Raw genomic sequence first — 16475 nt, forward strand, 5'->3', positions numbered from 1 at the left:
AACCAGTTACACTACACTGAAGATCATTTAATTTATCTTCTTGATGTAACATTTCACCAAAACATTTAACAGCTTATATTCAGTTAAACCTCTACCACAGTTTGTGTAAACCTTATCATACTTCACATTTTCTAACAAATCCTCACATATTGTTTTGCTTTAAGTAGAACAGAACCTTGACATGTACCATGATGCTGATATCTGTATTATTGTACAGAACATATTGATTATGATATTGGTACAGGGAAATTTAAACTCATAAAATGATTTTATTAGTTGAGATATACATACAGTTATTACATATCTGTACAATCTTGTTGAAAAAAAAACAAAGCACAACTTCAATTTCCGGTAAGATAAAGGGAAGTTCATTGTACGTACATTTTTTCGGTTAAGGGGTGAGGAACGAGAGACACACTCCAGAAAGAAGCTGGTATACAGGAGCCTCGGGGAGTTTGAAATATTCAAGATGCTGTAGTGTCGCCACTACCCGACAGGTGGCTCTGGTGGGGGTAGTTGGGGGTGATGGTGGGGGGTGGAGCTCAGTTGGTGCGTCGGTGATGGCGCGGCCACCAGCGTGAGTGCGCGTACGAGAGTGTGTTGGATACACGTGGTCCTATCACAACAAACACACACATACACCAGGTAGATCTCCATCACTTTACGTAATTAATCTGATGATGTCAACAAGGTTTATTTCTTTCTACGAAATTTTGTGAGATTGTTGAAGTATAAACTACGAAACGCACTCGTTTACACAATCTACTTCTGTGTATAGTGTGGAAACTTTACTTTGTTTCTATCTACGTGTAGATAGATGAAAATTACGATTTACGTAGGAATGAATTTAAAAGTTATCATTAATTTAAAAATAAACTACGTTACTTATGAACGCTTATCCAACGAACACTAATTAAATTGCTGTTCATATTTTGGTACATAATTAATTCCTATTAATATCCCTAGGATATTTACATCATATTCCTAATGAATCCAATCCTACTTAATCGGTACGCTATATACAATCGAATGACATCTCAAAATCACACTGACAACTAAATCTATTATTCACTTTATTTGAAGATCAAACGAACTACTTCGAACCAATTAATTTACCTGGGATGATAATATAATTACCCGTCTTCCAGTGGTTGGACTCTTTTGAAAACAGAACAATTTGTGTGCAACTGGGTGCAGCTAATTCTTTCATCGGATAAAATAGTTGCATCTAAATCGATCAGTAAACCAATGATTTCTTTATACTAGGCTATACTAATTAGTGATCTATTTTCTCCTAACAGATTTAAAATTCCTAACAAATTGAGAAATTAGGCAACCAACTGAACTTAATTGAGTTTCTTCTGTCATATTTTTTTACAGGATTATAAATTAATCTATTTGTTCATTAAACTATGAAACTAACAGGGGTTTTTTGTCCTCGAGATTAAACTAACAAATGAGAGGTTCCAAATTATATTCGTTCTTAATTAACGACTCCCACTTCCCGGTAAAGAGGGGAACATGAGTTTGGGATTAAAATACAGTATCGCTCATAAAGAATGTTACTGCTTCGTCGTTTTTGTTTCATGCTTGATAAATGCAATACACAACTATTCAGTTTAAACATTAACTAATTATGTATCCAACCTAATTATGGTTTTACTTTTCTGAACAACTAAACAATAATTTAATCTAGTGGTCTTACATCACAATTATTATAAAAGGTAATTAGTTTTGTCTAGTTCCCCGATTGGCGAAGGGAATTAATAATATAACTGTTATGTTTTGTAAATAACCTAGGAAGTACATGTTTTTGTAGTTTCGTATAGTAACCACATTAAACAGTTATAAAAACTATTGTAGGTGTTTATTTTTAAGACTTTAACAATAGGCAAGCCTTGTCTACATTTAAATAGATTTTTCATCAATGTACGTTTAAAATATACTCACTCAACCATTAAACCTATATTTGCACAAACATACAAGAACTTTTGTTACATCAAATTCAATTCTGGTAAATTTACATTGTAACTATATTAAAAAAAAGGTAAGTTCTTACATCTGTTTACAATGTATAGTAAATCTTTATACGACGAGGAAAATTGGACTACTCAACCTGATAACAAAACTTTCTTAAATAAAATATGCCCTTAAAGATTATTCCCTATTTAAATAAAATTAAGTTATTGAGTGCTTAGGTTTGCTGCTTTAAGAACTGTCATAAAGTGTGTTTTCTATTGAATTGTTAATAGATTGGTATGCAATAAATCTGTTTACCAAATTAATGAAACTACAGTATATCCATAACTGCTTGTAAGCTATACCCATCAGTTTACTTGTTTTCCCTAAAATTAACAACACTATTTTAATTTATAGTTTGTTTTTATTTTCTCCGTAACCATTAGCCTTACAACGACGCTTTAATATACTAAGTTATTAGTTTCATTTTTGTGTGGTCTCAAATTACTTAAAATCAAGAGGATTATTTACCTTGATTTAGTGATTCCTAATCACCGCCTCTAAGGGTGAATCCATGAAGGACCGCAAATCCCCTCTTAAGGATTACTAGACGAAAAGATGTAAATTAACCTCTTGTTTATAAATTACTAGTTAACCACCCGCGCTCCGCCACGGAAATATTGTCAGCAATAAGAGACATAATAATTAACAACCGCGGACTTTTTGTTTACCGGACTACCCAGGGAGTTGTTACATTACATGATCGCTATGCCGCATTGAGAATGGTAGGCTATGCCTCGATCTGCAATATGGTAGCCTATTGTAGTTCAGTATTGTTTTAAAATTATAATGTAAAATATAAACATAAAAATAAACGTTTCTGTAATATCCACAAATTGTTGTCATTAAACTTTTCAATGGATATTTTGCTTTGATCTTTTTAACTTGCACTGCAGCAACACGTACGACAGCTCCATTTAAATCAACTGTATTACAAGTAAGGAAGGGGAATGCACTGTTTAGAGATTAGTTTTCTAATATAGTTACAGCGAAGTTAGGAGAAACAAAGAATATTAGATACGTAGGCTTTATGTTATTAAATGATCGCTAAGATTGGTATATGTATATGAAATAAGTAGAATTTCCCAATTTACATAAACCAGGGCCTACGTACGGGTACGTGTTCAATACTGTACTATTAAATGGGGCGTTTTCTGATTAAGTCCATAAGTCATATTAGAAAGTAACCATATCATAAATAATACATGTTGCTTTATTATGTTTTATTTAATTTTCATACCACAATATATTTTGTTAAAGTCAAACACAATCTAAGAACCAGTCCTAAGTTAGTTACAGAAACCAATCTATTTGATCCCAAGAGGAATGCTAATTTATATGGGGGAATGCATTAGGTTAGAGTACAATTACAGTGGTATTTTATTCTATTCGTGGACATGACGCGGATATTGTAACTCTCCTTATGTATTGGTATCTATATACAGGGTGTTTTTTTTTTAAACTTGCATCTTTATTTATGTTAAAACCGCAATAGATAGAAATATGCAGTTTGCGGGAATCATCTATTGACGTACGGGGCCCAATTTTTTTAAATTAAACGTTACATTCACATCCCCCTTTTCCCCCCTGCCCCAACCTATTTTTTTAAATAGCAAGGTACCCCTTGTGACATATCAAATGAAAGAGCACGAAAAAAAGAAAATGTTTGATGAAAAAAAATAGAAAATCGGTTCATAAATTTGTGAGATATTCCCCCCCTCCCTCCCCGGAACTTAATTTTTTTTCAATAACAAGCTACCCCTTGTGACATATCAAATGAAAAAGCATCAAAAAAGAAAATGTTTGGTGAAAAAATTGAAAATCGTCTAATGAATTTGTGAGATAACCCCCCCCCCCCCATTTTCCCCTACCCATAACTTTTTTTTAATAGCAAGGTACCCTTTGTGACATATCAAATGAAAAATAAATTTCACAAAACCTTTTTCTTTTTTCATGCTCTTTCATTTGATATGTCACAAGGGGTACCTTGCTATTAAAAAAAATAAGTTCCGGAGAGTGAGGGGGGAAATATCTCACAAATTTATGAACCGATTTTGAAGTTTTCTTCATCAAAGATTTTCTTTTTTCATGCTCTTTCATTTGATATGTCACAAGGGGTACCTTGCTATTTAAGATAATTAAGTTGGGGGCAGGGGGAAAAGGGGGGGAATGTGAATGTAACGTTGAGTTCCAAAAAATTGGGCTCCCTGTGTCAATAGATGATTCCCGCAAACTGCATATTTCTATCTATTGCGGTTTTTACATAATAAAGATGCAAGTAAAAAAAAAAAAAAAAAAAAAAACACCCTGTATACATATAAAACGCAAAGACCTTACTGCCTCACTCACTCACTCATCACTAATTCTCCTACTTCCCATTTACCTAGGAGACTGAAACTTGGTTACACTGATTCTTTAGGCATTTAAATAGAAAAAAAATAGTGGTTTTTAAATGACTTTTGGGCTCCATCCCAGAAGTTTCCAATGATTTAAAAGGAAAAACTTTAACAGCTGTTTCAATTGAACAAAGTTGGTTCTATGTTGCTAAATGGCATTATAAAGTTACAGGGTTTACAAACAGGATGCAACACTGTTAACTTTTTGTTTGAATTTATTATTTGAACTAAGTAGCTACAAAAATCTGTGATACACAATGAGGACTGTCAAATACAAATTGTTTTTGTATTGTATTGGGCGAATAGGGTGATTTATTTTAAAGGGAATAATTCATCAACTTGATTTCTTTTTCATAATTTTTATAAATGTGCATTAATGATCAAGTCGTCAATGACTTGGATGGAAGGAACTAATATCACAGATAATATGAATGTTTGGAGTTGTTAATAACGTGACAACTGCTTGACCAATTTTTTCCATGAATAGAGCCAATAATATAACCAAAGGCCTAATGGAGGTAGTCATATTTTATTACTCTCCTAGGGCTCTGTCCTGGAAGCTTATAGGTCCAATGTTGTTCTTCAAAGTAACAATAAAAATCCATTCAAAATGCCACCCAACCCGGTACTGCAATGAATAGTTTTATTTACTATGAAGTCAAACGGGACGAAGCCCGCGGGTAACAGTAAGTCGTAAATAAAGTAAACTATAAAATAACACAGCATTGAGATTAAAGCAACTTAGATCAGAGAGGTTTTCGCATGACCCGGTTTTAATTTAAAGCTAAACTAAATATATGTTGCTGCCATGTTAACTTAGTCACAATCAACATGTGTCGTTTGTATGTAATTCCTTTTTTAGTTTATTTTTTTTTAGATAGATATTCAAATGTCCAAATAGTTGAACAAATATTTTAGTTTTTGAGACCGATATGATATTAATGAAAATATTCGGAGAATTAATAGTTCGAAAAACTAGAAATAAAACACAATCCTCGAAAAACAAAATAAGCCCTATATATTTGTTGATTTATTTCATCCTTAACCCTTAATTTCCTAATGTCCCTGATGGGATTGGTATTTAAATACCAGCAAAGCGACTTCTGAATATAACGATATGATCTCTGCCTGGATTAAAAAGAGTATCTTTAATCTATGATAATACGTATAAAAAGATGTATGACATTTGCACTTTGTTACAAATGTTTCAAGAGTGCTAAAAAAGTATGATCTAAACCTCCTTTATGGAGATTAAGACCAATTGTTGCAAATTGTTTGGTTATTTGCCGTCGTCCACTGTGAGATATTTAAATTAAAACAATAGCAAACATTAATTTTTTTCCTATGGCATTATACCTAAGAAATCATCGGGACTTCTAGTTTGAATTGTACATTTCTTTCCTACTATCCAACTGAGTTCAAACAAACCTCTAATGGGTAAATAAACTACAAAGCACTTAGGTTTAAACACAAACTCAACCATGACAACTGTATAATTAACTAATCAAAATGTTCTACTAATCAAATGGACATATTTACTATTATAGGACAACTGTTGTCATGTCAATCACATGAAAACTACACACATCCAATATTAAGTGTAATATTGAGTTTTATGAACTAAATTTTGTATGATTTTGTAATTAAACATGCAATGTTTCAACTTAAATAAACTTTGTACATTTGATCATTATGGTAAACTAAAAAGGGTTACTTATCCCCCATTAAAATAACACGGAGATATTAAATTTTCCTTACCCATTAAGTTTACAGCCATCATGTCACGACATGTAATAAATTATCTGTTTTTAACTTCTACAAAACGGTTAAGTTAGAAATTGCAATGTTTTGAGGGTCAAAAATCAAGAAACCCAATTTTTTCCCCAAACTTTGTACATTTGTGTATTATCATAAGTTTATCGCTGAGTGTTGGAGTAGTAAAACCACCCCCATCAGAACCATAATGATAAAAAGCTTAAATCTAATGGAAAGTGAGCTGGCAACGGGTATCGTCCGCCGTGGAGCGAGTATGTGTCCGGCTTGGCCAACGGAATGTACAGGAGCAGACAACCATATGGATCTCGTGTGATATAGAAAAAGTTCAGAAAACAACTGGCAATTATGTTAGGAAACAAATGTTGTGTTTTCAGTATTAAGTTGACAGCATTTCAAATCACTGAAAAAACAACAATTAAAATATCTTTGAATGGAAATGACCTTTGATTAGTTTGATGATTTAAACCATTGGCTAGCCAAATGTGAAATGGATTTACACAGTTAATTTAGGTTAATCGATGTTTTACTGTACATTCACCGTATGATTGCTAATTACATTGTACATTAGAACAACTGAATGACCTAAATTAGCCGAACTGTGTCATGGTGGATATTAGGGTGAACCATGACCGAGCTATAACAAATAAACGCGATTGTTTTGCTGCCTAACAAAGGTCAATAATGCAAGTTGAATTCATAAATAGTGTACAATCATCTCGCTATCGCTATGCAAAAGCAATATTGGATTGCTTATAGCCTATTTGGAATATAAATCATTATAGTTCATGAATTTAACGAATGTACAGTAATTTATATTAATGTTTAATGTAATTAACCAACGATATCAACATAATTTACCTACGACCGTTTATTTTAAGTAGCCGTTTCAGTTCAGTTCATAGAATTGATAACTTTTATATAGGTATCAGAATGGTTTACTTTCATAACAGCATACTCAAACAACACGGGTAACGGAGGTTCATAGATCGAGAGAGAAGAATACAAGTTTAAATGAATCGAACTTCAACTAATCAGCTGTTCATGCCAATTTAATTGTTGAGTGGTGCAATAATGAGTGTTTGGTACAATATTTCGTTGCATCACTGTCAGTGGCAATGAGAGGCAATCAAGAAAGGAATGTAAATCACTGAACATTTAATATTCCTGTGTTATGTTTATAGGGGATAAATAAAGTGTCGTATTTTACTTTAATGGTCAATTTGGCAAATATTTCTATTCGACTATAATGTTATGGTATAATTACCTCATCATGTAATCCAAATTGTTCTGATGTTAGGTTAAAACCATCAATGAATAATCGATGAATAATTTAATGAATGAATAATTTTGATTAATTGACAAAGTAATTATACTATGATTATATAGTCATTTATAATAATGTCGAGTCCATCAACATGGAATTAAATATCTGTTTCACACTAAACTACAAACAATTCACTAAAACACATTATATAATTACCTTCTCTGTAGGAGCATCAAGTAAGTACTCGTTGGAAATAATCTCATTTATATTATAAGTATAAGTAATATTATCTGCCATGTAAAATATTCTATTGAGGCGAAGGGAAATTCGCTTAGACAGTAGATTTGCTGCTGTGGAAGTCTATATCTATGGCAATGTTATTAAAGGTATGCCCAACAACTCCATATTTGAAAAGATAGATAACTGCTTGATATAACGCTACATTACTTACATACAACTTACTAAAATACATTTCTATGCACCAATGTGGTTGTAAACGAAGTTTATTCTAAATATGATTCAAATTTGAATTAACAAAAAGGATTATTAGATGAAAGGAATTGGTAGTTTGTATAAATAAATCATATTGCTTCATGTAAGTCTTAAAAATGAACACGTACAATGTTACGTACGTAATAACTGTGTTATTGCACGATGTCTAGATTATTTTTTTTTCAATAAACTGTTCTGTACAATAAAGGATGATCTCAACTGTAAAATTGTGTTTTGGCTTTACGTTTTTGGTTCAGATGTTTTTAGAATATAATGTAATGGTAGAAAATTTAATAAACAAATACTGTAAATTTCTTAGGTCAAACGTTTCGTTTGTAGAGGTAGATGTAATACGGAGAGTATTTTTAACATTTTATAAAGAAGCTAAATTGGAAATAAACGATTTGTGGAATTTTATTATTGTACTGCACCACTCTTGAATAATTTTTCCAAACCAAAAACTTAAAGAAAAAACGCAATTTTACAGTCAAGATCCTCCTTTATTGTACAGAACAATTTATTACAGAAAAATCAATCTATAAATTGTGCAATATTCACAGTTATTTTTATGACTTTTACAACATGCAAGCCTTGTTAAAATTTAAATAAATTTTCATAAATGTACGTTTAAAAAATAATCACTTTTAAAAATTACAAATAGGCCTACATTCGCAAAAGATTACAAGTACTTTTGTTACATTAAATTCATTTCGGGTAATTTGCATTGTACATTGTAAAAACATAAGTTAGCGTTTCGAGTCTTATATTTCTTGCAATTTTTCCAAGGAAATATATAAGGTACAAGAACTGCTTATAAAAACTCGCAATTGTGATAGGATTACGTCCACTGAAGCCTCACGAGAAACCTCTGGCCATCCGACCATAACAATCGATAGTGTCTTTGCGATCTTGTAAAAACTCCTCCTAATCTTGCATCAACGAATGATAATAGGCTTTTGATGAAATACTGTAAACTTTAAAACATTTTTTAACTGACTAACAGCCTTTTTATCGTTTCTGCAGTAGAAAACGTTTTGTGGATTTTGGGTTAGAAGAATATGGTTTTGGTTTTATCATACAAAGGCTTCTGGCTAGTACTTCTATGAATTAAGTGTTCATCTGATAACCCGGAAAACTTTAGAAAACAAAATTAACAATTGAGAAAATTGTTCAATAGTGCTTATAAGATAACACTTCAAGTTAATTTAGCATCACAAAGTAAGATTATAACAATTATATTAGTTATAGGCTATGGCCAGTAGCGTTTGTAAGAATTAAAAATTTTCACTTTACTTTGTCAATCAACTTATATAACAATAAATTTATTTCGTTTACGAGAAAAAAAACTATTTTAAATAAAGACAATAAAAACTCTATGCATCTGTATCTAGTCTTTCTCCAGTATCAAACAAATTACCATTTTATATAAATCAAGCCATGACAATCTTCAATATGCATATATATAGTATACATCATATTTTGACATAAAACTAATTGTGATTTGGTTTGATTTGACTATGACGACAGATTACGTTTGAACTGAATTACTCCTCTTGAATCAATAAAAAAATAATAATTAATGGAAAGGAAAAAATAAAAAATTAGGAAATATTATACTTGCATGTTAACTTAATTACAAATTAATTTATGAAATATATTTCAAAGCTTATACAATAACTCATTATTTAAATCTCGACAAGCAACGCGAAAGATGATTATAAAAATGCTGATAATATCAATGTTGACAAATAATTTTATTGGAGATTCTAATACCAGTAGGCTTTTACTTTTTCTACTAATGATGCAAATAAAACCTGCTATGATACCTGTGTATTAATTATCTCGTCAATAAACATATTTTATGAATTAATTTAAGTTTTTTAAACAACTTTGATCGCCAAGTCTGTGTTTTACGGCGAGTCGGCGATAATTAATTATAATCAAACAAAATTTGAAATGGATTACACCAGAGAGAAACTTGAAAAAGCCGACTATTGTAATGGAAATGATGATGTCCAGGGAATCATAGCACGATTTCTGATTAATGACTGACAAACTGATAAACAATGACTGATAAACAATAACCATTGTAGGATTCACCAATTGATTCGCCCAGTCCAAGGATCAGGCTTGAGCTTTGTTTGGTCTAGTGTAGCACGTCTACCTGATGAGGTACCACATTTGCTTCAAATTGTATAGATAGATTTATGCCATTAGAGAAACAGTTTTAAACATACTCTGTCACAATCACATCCAACAAAACGCTGGTTAAATATAGACCATAGGTAACAAAGTAATAATTTAAAAGTGATTTAAGTTTTCTTAGCTGTTAAGCATACAAACATGGCTTCCTTAGTAGGTTAGAAAAGATTAGTACAAAAACAATTTTTACTTATTCATCAAAAATTGTATAAGGTCATATTAATAGAACTCACTATATATTACGGTAATATAAATGAAACTGCTTGAGTTTCCTGTCTGGGACAGGAACATCCTGTCTGGGATGTTTTTCTCGTATTAGTATTGTGAGAGAGTATCGACAGTTTTTAACAATGTAAAAACACATGAAATATTGTATCCACTTACACAGTAAATCATTGAAACACGGCGTTAAACGACATAAAAAATAATCATTGTATACACATGTACGATTGGTGATGTAACATTGTATATCATGAAAAGCGATTATTGTTAAAACTATCAAGAAAGTATTGACATCTGGTATTATTGAACATCATATTATATTATAGGATGTTATAACATTTTGTAATACGCCACTGTGCTGTTGCAGTCCGTTTGGGATGGAAGTGAATGTTTGTGTAAAGTTATAACGGAAATGTTAAGAGTAAGTTCACAGCCAAACGCGAGTTTCGATTTGGCTGCAATGTAAACGTCACAAATTGCTTACTAATCTGATATAATAGTTTTTACACGTCTAATTGTGGTTTCAAAGATGTTTAATTTAATTTTCCTGAATTATCAATATTAAATTATATGCTCATGATATTTCCGTTTTAATTTGCATACAAAATTTATTTTGTAACTTATAAGTGATATTAGGTTTAAATCCCTACCTTTATTGTAAATACATTACAAATTACATAGCACTGATGTAGAACAATTCTGCTTTGTTTCAGTATTGTAATGAATCTGATCAAATGCTGTACATTGGATGATAACACGTTAACCGCAAGCTCAACAAAGAACAACTGTAATATCTAGGTCAACGCTGTGTAACATATTTTTGTGAACCGTCTTGAGAATCCGCTCTTATTTTGTATAAAGATGTAGCTTACAGACGCAATACATATTATTGAACCGCAAAAAATGTTGTTTTTTATAGCCAAATTGTCATGACAATTATAATTCATAATAGTTGTAGCATTTAATTTATGTTTATTTATGTTATTGTCCAATCTCCGTCGACTCTGTTTATTTAACAAAGGAAACTCTGTATTACCTTTACAAACGGCAATATCTTTGGGATTTCAGCCAAATGAATTAAATGTGTTTAAATCAATAATTAATATTTAAAAGATTTTTTTCTAAAAGAAGTTCTAAGACATTTTCTTTTAAAAGAATGTTTTTTCTGAGTACTAATTGTATTTGATCTAAAACAAAGATAAAACCAAATGCGAAAATATAGGTTTTTTATGATACAATACTAAGAAGTACTTGTAGTTGTACGACATGTAATCAAATCAGTGAACAAGTACAGAGCCGATCACAATACCTTGCCGGTACCAAACGATTGATAGTGATAGTTTGTTTCCGAACAAATGATTTATAGCACAAGTGAATTGAATTTTCTTTAACGCATATTTTTTTAAATAAATAATATTATACCGGGTGCGGCAAAAGTCAGTATACCGCTGCAGGCCGGTGAGCGTAATTGTTTATCTCTCGCGCTATTATTATCTCAGTGTTATTCCTTATCTAATTTGACGTCTAGTCGTGGTTGATTTTGTCTTTGTTTATTCTTTATCGATGAATGTGTGTTTTGTTAGTATGCCACTAGTGAAAGTGAAGTTAAGTTGGTGAGTGTAGTGCTTGTATTATTAACTTCTATTATTGGTGTTTTTAATCATGAATCGTTAACAACTTTAGAGCAAAAAGTTTTTCTTTTGAAAAATTGGTGGAAATTCGATCGTGATTATACGGATGTTATTGCAGCATTTGAACAACAGTTTCCTGGAGCTCAACCTCCTATACGTCAAGCAATTTATAAATTAAACAAGAAGTTTGAACAGACAGGTTCAGTGAATGATTTACCACGAAGTGGTCGCCCTAAGTCAGTTCGTACCCTTGAAAACGGGCTTACCCCAACTCCGCGCGGTGGTCAGAAATCTGTCAAAACCAACTGCCCAACTCCGCGCAGTGGTCACTTCGGTTCCCTCGCGGCACATGCCCAACTCCGCGCAGTGGTCAATTTTGGCTCTCACAGCCCTGACGGATGAGAGTTTGTGCTCTAAGTTTGAAATTATGATATATTTTCATCATTTATAAGAAAGGAAAAGTAAAAAGTATATGCCTACCCAAAACAGGAGACGAAGCTTAAAAACCACTAATATAAGAAGTTTTAAAAAGCCCGTGAGAAAGAGTGATTGTAAATTTATATGTTCCAAAGTCTACAATACTCAATCATTCTTTTTAGCACTGGGTTTATGAGCTTGCTGATAAACTTGAGTACCAAATTCAAAAATGTTAGTCTTGTAAACAACCACAGATTGCTTCAACAAATTGGCTGTAATCTCTGTTTCATAAAACAGTTAGCTATACACCTCATGGGGGGAAATTGGCTGAAATTGGTTTACGAGCATATTTCTTTTACATCTTATTAAAATTGGCGAATTTTACGTCTATGAAGAGGGTTTTCATTGAATCTAGACCCAGACCAAGGTTTTAGCGAATTTCCCATATATAGGGAATAAGCTATTACCGTAGGTCTCATGGTAAGACCTGGACTCACTGATTAAATTTTTCGTTTTTATTTCCCAAAGGCCGAAAACACCATCCGTTCAAATTCATATATATATATACCGGTATATATATTTTATGTGTATATATGTAAGTCTGTTAGCACGATAACTCGAGCAAAATGATCTGATTTTGATTAAATTTGGCGTGAACGTGTAAACCGTTTATTCGAACGAGTTCACAAACCAGCACGATTGAACCATGTGAACTGGGGCTTATGTATATATTATGAAAGTATAACGTTTTTAAATTTCTTTTGAAACCACTTTGTAAAGCTTAAAAACAAATAATTCAGTATATCGAAGCGTAAAAGCGCCAGAATAGTTACAGAAAAAATGCGAAGTATCGACTCTCAGTGCTGTTTGCTGACGATATCAAGGTTTTCAAGTGTATAAAATCTCAAGCAGACTGTTCCACCCTTCAACAATGTTTGCACTCAATCGACAACTGGTGCCTGGATAACAGCATGGATATCAATGTTTCAAAGTCTGCAGTGGTATCTTATCACCGTACCGAGCAACGTATTGACTTCTCCTACACGATGAATAATGCCATCCTGCCACGGAAGAGTGCCATACGAGACCTAGGAGTTTTAATGTCATACGATTTAAACCCAGACCTGCACGTAAATACGATCTGCAATAAAGCCTCTAAAGCTCTAGGTTTTGTCATTAGATGTGGTAGATACGGACTTGATGTTAATGCTCTGAGAACTCTTTACATGACTCAGGTTAGGCCTGTGCTGGAATATGGCAGCTTGATATGGAATCCACACCAAATCAACCACATATCAAGAGTAGAAAAAATTCAGAATCGCTTTCTTCGCTCTATTGGCGTCAAGTTGGGCCATGAATTCTATACAGTGCCGATTGAAGATATTCGCATCGATATGTGCCTTCCTCGACTGAGCGATCGTAGACAATCTGCAGACCTGTCTTTCCTCTGGAAGTTGTTGAACGGCGAAGTTGATGCACCAGAAATACTTCGCCTAATTAATTTCCACGTCCCTCGACACTTCAGGCATATTCAACTCTTCAACAAAGCTTCCTTTTCTACAAACTACGCCTTCCACAGTACAATTCCACGGCTCCACAGACTTGGAAATCAAGCATGCCAACATGTTGATATGTTCACCTGCAAACTAAAAGCTATTAAAAATATCCTAGTTTAAGCTGTTATTGTTATGTGGTCGATGAGAATGTGTCCTGAGGTCACTGTCAGGATTTTGCTGCCTTGTTTGTTTGTTACACTTTCACAAATATTTATTGCAATGTTAACATTTTTTCACTCAGTTTACGTCACCGTTATTATAATTGTCATGGTTTTTTTGTCTTGTCTGTCAAATATATTTATATTTTTGCTCGTTACTGTTATTATATTAAAATATTTATCAATTGTTATCTAGATTTGGTTACTAGTATTGTTATTTTTCTGAAAATATTTATGCATGTTACTATTGTCTAGCAATTAAGATGAATCTGTATCTGGCTTATATATGTTTAGAAGTATTTATCTTGTAACTTGAATCTCATGTATCATTGACTGTAAAAATGGCGTTTACCGTATAAATAAATAAATAAATAAATAAATAAATATTACAAGTGACCACCGCGAGGAGTTGGAATTGGCCCTAAAAGTGACCACCGCGCGGAGTTGGGCTGAACCCTTCGGGGGCCATAAAACTTTTCCTCGGATTAAATTTGACCACTGCGCGGAGTTGGGCAATCCCCTTGAAGGGCATGGAAATTATTGCTGAAACATTTGTCAAATCCCCAAAAAAATCTGCAAGAAAGGCATCTAACGAATTAGATATTTCAGACCGAAGCCTTAGGAGAATTTTACATTCTGATTTAAAATTGAAGCCTTACAGGCCAAAGCTATTGCAAGCGCTTCACGAAGACGACCCAGACCGCCGCGTTGATTTTTGTGAGCAATACATAATAAGACAGGAAGCAGATAAAAATTTTTATAAACGAATATTATGGTCAGATGAAGCTACTTTCAAACTAAATGGTCGCATTAACCGGCACAATTGTGTTTATTGGGCCGCCGAAAACCCGCACGCCGTAATATCTCACGAGTTGAATGTCCCAGGAGTTACAGTTTGGGCTGGCATTTGGAGTGGCGGTGTGATAGGACCTTACTTTTATGATGGCACTGTGAATGCGGAAAATTACCTGGAAATGCTACACGAAGTGTTCTTAGAGTTGGAAAACAGTCCCACTTTTGAACAGTTGCGTCGTCGTTCGATTATTTGGCAGCAAGACGCACCTCCACACTATGGCCTAAATGTTCGAGCATTTTTAAATGATAACTTCGATGAATGGATAGGACGTAGAGGAACTATTGAGTGGCCTGCTAGGTCCCCAGACCTAACTCCGTGCGATTACAGTATGTGGGGTTCGTTAAAAGAACACGTGTTTTCGGAGAAACCTCAAAGTTTAGAACATTTAAAAGAATTAATAACAAAACATTTTGATGTTTTATTCACACTACAACTATGCAACAAAATCTGTAAGTCAGTGTTGAAAAGGTGCTACAAGTGTATAGACAATGATGGTGGTTAAACCGGTTCTCTAACAGGTACATTAAAATTATACTTTTATAGTTATGTTTAATGCTAGCTACAGTTTAACTGCTTTTTCGGTATGCTGACTTTTGCCGCACCCTGTGTATTAAATAAATATAATAGGCGATTCACCTATTGGGTCTGATGATGATTGGAGTGTCCAATCGAAATTGATCCCCACTCACCATCTTTTTTTTATTTACTGTCTTGTGAGTAACAGTATAAGTGTAAATTTATGTTTTCAGTGTTATAAGACGTCTCTTTATTTACTTTCCTAAATAAATACAGAATGTGTTACTTAACCATTCTGCTGCCTTAAATCTTTTATCTTAATGCTATTACAAGTGATTAACTAAAACATGGTCAGTTTTTGGTGTTATGATTATTATGTTTTACAATAATATCAGTTACAATATCAAAAGGTAAAGAAAGTAGGATGTTTTTGGATAGAATTAAATTACAAGAAACTTTTGTGGGACGAAGACTACACATAATTCATTAACTCTCTTCAATGGTTACTCATCCGAAATAATTGATAGTTGAAATATTGGATGATATATCGATCAACAACAACAACAACAACTCCTTAACAAAAATAATAATTTGATTGTCAAACGTTTAAATGGAATAATTTAATTGATTTATGATATTATCTTATGATTGTATGATCATTTGGTTTTCTGTATATAGAGATTGAAGGATGAAAAAATCAACAAAAATGTAAGATTGCATTTATTTGTCCTCTGATTAACTACACTAGCAAATACAACCGGACTCTAACGTAATAATATGTATGGCACATTTCAATTAAATTTTCGACGTGTCCGGACCAAGCATATGATTGCCTGGCCAAGGTTACCCACAGCTTAAGACATCAAATACAAAATGTTACTTGGGTCGTCCAGAAAGTACATAGTTCAGCATAGTTAAAATGAAAACTACAGAAATCAAAACCAATGTTTGTTTATAAATTCATAGTATT

General features: G+C 32.8%; 1 protein-coding gene across 1 annotated transcript in view; it reads left to right on the forward strand.

The window, feature by feature from the left end:
• The first annotated feature begins 534 nt into the window (after window positions 1-534).
• LOC128983635 (Kv channel-interacting protein 1-like) overlaps window positions 535-16475 on the forward strand; it is a 756268-nt gene continuing 740327 nt past the window's right edge. The window contains exon 1 of the mRNA XM_054402997.1: window positions 535-645. The gene's annotated coding sequence lies outside the window, so the exon portion shown is untranslated. The remainder of the gene's footprint in view (window positions 646-16475) is intronic.

Source organism: Macrosteles quadrilineatus, unplaced genomic scaffold, assembly GCF_028750875.1.
Source record: "Macrosteles quadrilineatus isolate MER2022 unplaced genomic scaffold, UCM_ALF_1.0 Scaffold_1__1_contigs__length_201487025, whole genome shotgun sequence".
Lineage (NCBI taxonomy): Eukaryota > Metazoa > Arthropoda > Insecta > Hemiptera > Cicadellidae > Macrosteles > Macrosteles quadrilineatus.